The sequence below is a fragment of the Nannospalax galili genome, unplaced genomic scaffold, assembly GCF_000622305.1.
Source record: "Nannospalax galili isolate Female #2095 unplaced genomic scaffold, S.galili_v1.0 scaffold113, whole genome shotgun sequence".
In the NCBI taxonomy this organism is placed as follows: domain Eukaryota; kingdom Metazoa; phylum Chordata; class Mammalia; order Rodentia; family Spalacidae; genus Nannospalax; species Nannospalax galili.
The window spans coordinates 7,891,885-7,899,789 of record NW_008335444.1 but is presented as its reverse complement, the minus strand read 5'-3'; the positions used below and the strand labels follow the sequence as shown (position 1 = coordinate 7,899,789).

The 7,905-nt window shown below is 44.3% G+C and overlaps 1 pseudogene; it reads left to right on the top strand.

Moving 5' to 3' along the window:
- The first annotated feature begins 2,929 nt into the window (after positions 1-2,929).
- Positions 2,930-5,888, top strand: LOC115069888 (annotated as a pseudogene).
- Positions 5,889-7,905: the final 2,017 nt, after the last annotated feature.

The window sequence follows — 7,905 nt, the reverse complement described above, 5'->3', positions numbered from 1 at the left end:
AATATCAATTGCATTGAAATTGAATATTTCTGTATGAAACTGTATTTTAATAATGAAATGGAGATCTTTTTTAAAGGTTAAAACATTTAATTTTATGTCTTATAGGGTTTATACTGAGTACAATATTGTATATCTGTATTAATTCAACTGTAAACTTAAAAATTTACAGCCAATTTTAAAAGAGTTGCATCTTAGCTCTGGAAATTGTTATTGAATATGTCAATGCTGTTGTAATGGAATGCTTCTTCTAATTATGTGGTTATTAAATAAATAATTAAAGAAATGAAAACAAGTAATAATATAATGACTGGATGAAAGAAAATAGTACTTGACATTTATAGATCTGTAGATAATGCCTGTTCCTACAGGCCAGCCTAGAACACCCATGATTCATGGAATAGAGTACATAAAACAATCTTGCAGGTACCACATGCCTGTAATCCTAGCACTTGAAAGACTGGAGCCAGAAGAGCTCAAACTTGAGGCCAGCCTGGGCTACATAGTAAGACCCTGTCTAAAACCAACCACCACAGCTGGGCATGGTACTGCACACCTTTAATCCTAGCACTTGAGAGGCAGAGGCAGGTGGAGCTCTGTGAGTTCAAGGCCAGCCTGGTCTACATAGCCAGTTCCAGGCCAGCCATAGTGAGACCCTATCTCAAGAAAACCAAATAAATAAATATAAAATGAGCAACCACTACCATTAAAAAAAGTTTTTCCCCAGAAGTAAATGATAGATCATAGTTCCTCAAGTTTCTATATTGACATTTTAGGCCAAATAGTTATTTTTTATATAATTGTTCTAAACATGTATGTACCTTATAAAAGAGCTGCAAAACACATAAGCACAAATGGCAACAGCTGCAAGGAGAAAGGGGAAATTCCATAGTTATAGTCGGAAATCGTAATACCCTCTCTCAACAAGAGGACAAACAGAATTAGCAAGTAATCCTTGCTTCCTGGGAGTCTCGCCATCCACACACAGACCTGGGAAAATGTGAGTCAGCTTGAGTCTTCCTTACCTCCACTTGGTCATCTTTGTAAGAATCCAATGGCTGTAGTTTTGTTGGAGGGGGAAACTCTATGTTTTTATTTATGTGTATGAGCGTTTTGCCTACATGTATGTCAATATTTTACATGTGTGCAATGCTTGCATAGGCCAGAAGAGGGCATCAGATCTCCTGGAACTGGAGTTATGGGCAATTATTAGCTGCCCTGTGGCTGTTGGGAATAGAACCAGGTCCTCTGCATGAGCAGCCAGTACTCAACTGCTGAGCCATCTCTCCGGCCCCAAGAAATCCTGAGTGTGCATTTCTCTCTGTCTGTCTCTGTCTCTGTCTCTCTCTCTCTCTCTCTCTCTCTCATCTTTGTTGAGACAGGGTCTCCCTGTAGCCCCAGCTGGCCTGGAAGTTTATATAAAGGGTAGTGAGCTTCCTATTCATTATACCTCTAATAGGAACACACTGAATCTAAATTCACTTTGGAAACATTTTATATATCTATATCTATATATATCTTATACATGTGTATATATATATATATATATATATATATATATATTTAATCCTTTGAGAATTTCATGTCTTGTATTTTGATCATATTCACACCCTTCCCCTACTCATCCAACTTTGTGTGCTCATTTTCCTTTTTAAACCCATCAACTCCAATTTGTGCTGCCTATATACTCAAGTGTGTGGCCATCCACTGGAGTGTGAGCAACCTACCAGGGACCACATCCTTAAAGAAAACTAACTCTCCCAAAGCTGTGTCATACCATCTTTTGGACCCTTTGCCAGAAAAGTAAAATCAAGCCTCAGACAATGTTTTTTAAATTGCTTACTCTAGTATTATAGATGTAGGCTGGGACTGTAAAGGACCCAGGTTCAGTTCCCAGCACTCACACAGCAGCTAACAATTATAAAAACCATCTGTAACTTCAGTTCCAGGGGATCTGACAACCTCTTGGGGCACTTACAGGCAAAACACTCATACACATAAAATTAAATAAATACATAAAATTTGAGAAAAAAAAAACCCACCCTACTCAACAGTGACAGAGTACACATTCTTTTTAAGTCTACACAAAACTTTTATCAAGAAATATCATTTCCTGGGCAATAATGTAAAACTCAATGCATTTAAAAGGACTTGCATCATATTACGTATGTATCAAACCACAGTGGAAATTAGAAGTAAGAGGAAGGTCTTAAATTTGGGGCAACTAAATAAACATGCTAGAGACTAGAGAGATAGCTCAGCAGTTACAAGTGTGAGTTCCCCTTACAAAGGAGCCAAGTTCAGTTCCCAGCACACACATCAGGCAGCTCACAACTGCTTGTAACTCCAGGTGCAGGGAATCCAACACCCTCTTCTGGCTATTACAAGTACCTGCATTCACAATGCACATATACTCCACCCCCCCACACACACACATACACAAAATTTAAAATAAAATTATTTTAAGAAAATAAATAGTAAGTATGATAATAAATAATCCATAGGCTCCCCAAAGAGGAAAACTGGGAAATATTTAAAAACAACATATCAAAATGTATTGGATACTGTTAACTTAGTAGGTGATAAAAATTTGTAGCACTAAATATGTATTTTACCAAGGATAGTTTCAACTCAGTCTGCAACTTAACTTCTGCCACTGCCTTACTATAAGTATGTTTTCAACCCTTCCCCTGCCAAAAGACTAAATGGGCTCTGAGGACTATCTTCATATAATACCAGGACTGAAATCTATTGAATCTATCACAGCTCCTGACCACCATGGCCTCCAGAAGCAAACTTGACCAAAGTTCAAACCCACTGGTCCCTTGCCCTGGGACATGAGAGGTTGCTCTCTGGGTCTGGACCTCCTATTCCATTTGGAATAAACAAAGTCCTGGCTGCTTATATGATGCTGGGAGATTGCACACTGACGATGGGTACGTCTCTCAAGCCCAGTCTATGGGGGAAGGCAGCCTTCTACTTATTCGTTTGCCACCAGAGGCCCAGCACTCAATGCTCCCTCCCCCAGCATTGTGTGCCTGTGGCTCCTCTCACCTTTTGGGTTCAGATCAGCTGTTCTCGGAAAAGCCTGGATGTAAGGAATACTGTTAAGTAGCCACTGCTCAGCTCTTGCTTTGGCAACTCTGCCTAGAGCTCACTTCCGGTAACCACCATCCTCCAAAGGGTACAATCATGATGAAACTGTCGTCCACTGGCCTCCATCCTCACCTTCCCTGTGCCCCTGGACTGTGAATCCTGAGCAGAGTGACAGGTAGTGCCACTGCCATAAAGATCCCAACACAACCCCAGTGCCCACTCTTTTATTTTTCTTTGGTCTTTTCTGCTTTTCTTGATCCTATGAACTCTCCTTATCCTTCCAGAAATTTCTTTTGGTTTAGGTTTTCCAGAGTCATTCTGGGGCTGAGGATGTGGCTCAGTGGCAAAGAACTTGCCTAGCATGCACAAAGCCTTGGGTTCCATCCCCAGGACAACAAAAACATAGAGCCAAGGAACTGCTAGTATCCTGTCCTCAGTCAATATCTGTTCGTTTCTTTCATTTTTCAAGATCTAAAATGATTTTTAAAAATTGTTTCCAGGGCTGGAGAGATAGATGTTCAGTGATTAAGAGCACTGATCACTCTTGTAGAGGACCCAGGTTCGATTCTCAGTACCCACATGGCAACTAACAACTGGCCTTAACTCCAGTTCCAGGGAATCCCACACCCTCTACTGACCTCAACAGCATTGCACAACATGAGGTGGCCACCTGCACTGAACACTTGTGTGAAAGAGCAGGCAAGGTGAGCAACTCCAGCTTCCGGTTCCAAACAGTAGATTCCAGAACTAGGTCTCCTTTCCCCTCCTGTGATTTCACCAATCCAGCTCAACTCTCAAGCAGACTCTTGTAAATCTTTAATTACATGAAAATTGCAGCTCAACCAGTGAACACACAAACAGTGTTGATAAATATTTTAAATTGCTACAGCAGCAGATCTGAAGGGATTAAGGAAAGATATATTGGAGTGACAGTTATTAAACACTAAATCCCAGTAAATGTTACAGAGCAGATAAATATGCAAATTCCTGACAGCCACTCTGCTCTGGAGCCTAAAGACAGGGGCAGCATCTGCTCAGGGACATGGATCAGGGGAGGCAGGATCCTCACTGCCTGTGGCAGGGAGATTGAAGGAGAAGGGACAGCCACTGGCTTAGTCCCCTGGCCCCTGCAGACATTTCTTGGCTCACAGTCCCCTGTACTACTCTCTCCTTGGAAGAACAGTAGACAATGTGAAGGAGGGAAGGAGAGAGGGAGAGAGAGGAGAAGGGAAGGAGAAAGGAGAGAAGGAGGGAGGTAGAGAAGGAGGAAAAGGAGGGAGAGAAGGAGGAAGGGAGGGAGGGAGAGGAGAGAAGAAGGTAGAGAGGAAGGGAGGGAGGGAAGGAGAAAGAGAGGGAGGTACAGAAGGAGGAAAAGGGGGGGAGAAATGGAAGGAGAACGAGGAGGGAGAGGGAAAGGAGGGAGGTACAGAAGAGGGGAAGGAAGGAAGGAGGGAGGGAAGAGGGCTCCATCATGAGCATAGTCGGTCGTCCCCCCCAACCCCCCAGTGCTGGCCATCAGGCTGCCCCAGCCTAGGCTCTCCCTGGACTCTGGAATGGGCCTATTTGGAGCACCTCCATTATACAACCCTTTGGAAGGAAACCAGAATTTCTCTATTCTTGCCTTCAATTCATATTTATCAATTCGTCATTTACCTGTTCCCTGCTTACCTACTTACTGCTCACTCATTCATGCACTCAACTGCGCATTCTTTGGGCACTTAGTCACTTCTTAGGTGTGCTATAATTTACTAGTTACTCATGCTAGAAATCTGGGGCTGGAGAGATGGCCTAGCGAGTAAAGTACTTGTCACCAAACTCGACCCGAGTTCAATTCTTAAGACCCACGTAGCGGCGCCTCGCCTGGGTCAGTCTCGGCCCGCGTGGCGCGCGTGGCCAGGCTGCAGACAGGAAGATGTCCAAGCCCTTTTGCGGTGAAGGCGGTGCAGCTACCTCCCGCGGCGGGAGATGGTGGGGCGGAGGGGCCCGGGGAAGCCAAAGATCTATACCGACCTGAGCTCAGGAAGTCAAATGTCAGGGAAGCCATTAGCCGGAATCTACCGAGAAGAGAAAAGAAAGGCTGGGAATGTGATCCGAAGCACCTGAATTCTGAGGAACAGAAGATCAAAGATATCAGGAGAGGTCGGTCGCCTGGCAGCTTTTCCAGACCAAAAATCCGAAGTAGCAGAGCTTTCGGAAGCTCCACCCGGCCCTGTGAATCTACCAACACAGTGGTCGCCAAGCAAGCCCCGAAAAAAGCCCAGTAAGGGCGAGCAGGCTGCTGGGGAAAACCAGGAAAACGCAATAGGAACGCAAACTCAGACTTCTAACCGGTCCGGGGGAGCTCCAGAAAGAGCAAAGCTGAGCTTCAGCCTGAAGAAAGGAAAAAATAGTCGAATTGACGGGAGCAGGAAGGAAGAAGGCATGAGGACTGACCTCGCTGATGGTGAAGGCAGTTCCCCGGGGACATTGTTCTGGAACAGCACGATGCAGAGGCTCTCTGCGCACAGGGCCCCTCCAACAGTACGGCTGCACATGTACTGTGTTCAGTATCTGAGCAAAACCTACTGCGTGGATGCCGTGGAGAGCCGAATCGCCTGGGGAGACTGATCAATCACAGCAAGTGTGTAAACCGCCAGACCAAATGGCCCGACATGGACTGCTGCCTCACCTCGTCTTCATCCCGCTCACCTCATTCTCATCCCCCAGACCTCATCCTCATCGCGGATGAGCTCCTGTATGACTGCAGGGACTGCATCAAGGCCTCCAATGAGGCCTACCCCTGGCCGAAGCACTGACCACCACGTAGCCCTCCCTGCCACCTCCCCTCCTTCAGAGGACAAAGTGCCCTCAAAGGGAAATGATTTTTTTACACACACTTAATCTTAGCAAATTACTTTAAATGTTTTTTAAGAATATTTTTATTATTCCAAAGAGAGGCAATTTTTAACACATTTTTTCCAGAAATAACTTGAAGAAGGTTACATAAAAAATATATATATAATGAAGTTTAAGGGCGGAAAGGTAGGAATAAGAAATCAAAGACTAAAACCTGGTGTGGTGACACAGGTCCTCAATGCCAGCACTTGGGAGGCAGAGCACGGCAGATCTCTGTGAGCTAAAGGCCAGTGGGGTCCACCCAAAAAGCTCCAGGCCAACCAGAGACACAGGGAGACCTTGTCCCAAAAAGACCGAAAAAAAAAAAAAAAAAAAAAGTAAAGACCAAAGAATTTGCCAACATGGGGCCAACTTTGGTGGAATAATAGAGGTTTCCATTAGTTCTGGGTTCTTTTGTTCTTTTTTTTTGAAAATCCTAACTAGTTTATTGGGCTTGCCAACAAAGCACAAGGTGGGGGTTTATTTACAGAAGAGTGGGTGACCCCCATTTACAGCTGCATTGGAAAGTCCACACTTAAATATAGATCCTGTGACTTCCTGACAGTTGCACAAAATGGGGGGGTGGGGGGGGCAGAGAAGTACCACATAGCATTCTAGGTTTATATATACTTAGCCCCTCCCCCACATGTAGCTAAGATCAACTGATTGGATGGGAGGGGTAAGTGACTCTGCCCTTGACTCCTTCATGAGTCTTGTACAGTGGTCTAGGACATTTCCAGTTAATACTCCACCCCTTCCTCAAGCTCTCATACATTCTTTCCCCTAACTTCTTCTGCAACAGTCCCTGAGCCTTGGAGCGGCTGGTAGGGGTGGGATGATCTTCCTCCCATTGTGGCAAGGCACTGAACTTTGGGGTCTCTGACTCATCAGTTTGCCATGGGCTACTGGCCCAAAAATTCAGTGGGATTCCATCACCACGTGGAGACTGGATCTAGGCGCTCTCAGGTGGTCTGCGGAGTTCTCAGCTCATACATGGATAGAGGCCAGAACAGGCACTCTTGAACTGTCTGTTAAGGTCTCAGCCTTACCCTACCCTACTTTAAATACTTTTGAAAAGTATATTAAAGATGCCTTTTCACTATAGTATTTAAATATCTGTTACAGGTTTCCAAGGTGGACTTGAACAGATGGCCTTATATTACCAAAACTTTTATATTTGAGTTGTTTTTTACCTTTTTTGCATACAAGCTGAATGTTTGTGCTTCTGGTGCAGTCAAAGACTCAGCACAGATTTTAGAGGAAGGAGTCAAGCATGAACTAGGAAGCCAGGCCAGGCTCTGCCCCAAGTTGAAAGCCAGGACTTCCCACACCCTACGTCCAAGGATAAGCAGGTGTGAGGGCTCCATATCCCCCACACACAGCCTAGAGGGAACATCTCCAAGCTTTTGTTGTCCCCAACATCTCAACAGGTTCACACATTGAAGTGTATGAATATTTTCACAGTAAGCTAGTCTTCCCCTCTGCTTTCTCTAAAACTTACTGAGCCCAGAGGTCCAGGCCAGGAGCAGACCTCTTCTATAGGCTTATGGCTTTTCTAGGCACCTCAAAGCATTAGGGTGGGCAATCAGATTGAGGCAGGTGCAAAAAGCACTGTTGCCCTGCCCTCCTGGGGCACGCTTTCTGGAATTGTGTTAATTCTTTATAGAAATGTGAACACTGAATTTATTTTAAAAAATAAAATAAAAATCAGAAAAAGTAAAAAGAAGGAAAAAAAAAAAACCCACATAGTGGAAGGAGAAGACCCAACTTCCACAAGCTGTCCTTACAGTACATTCATGCCCCTTCCCCACAAAACTAATAAAATGTAATTAAATTTTTTTAATGAATAAAATCTGGGGTCCAAGGACTCCACTGATACTGCACAAAGGACACTCAGACAAAGCAAAAGTAACCTAGAAAGGCAGCTGTTACTTTTGC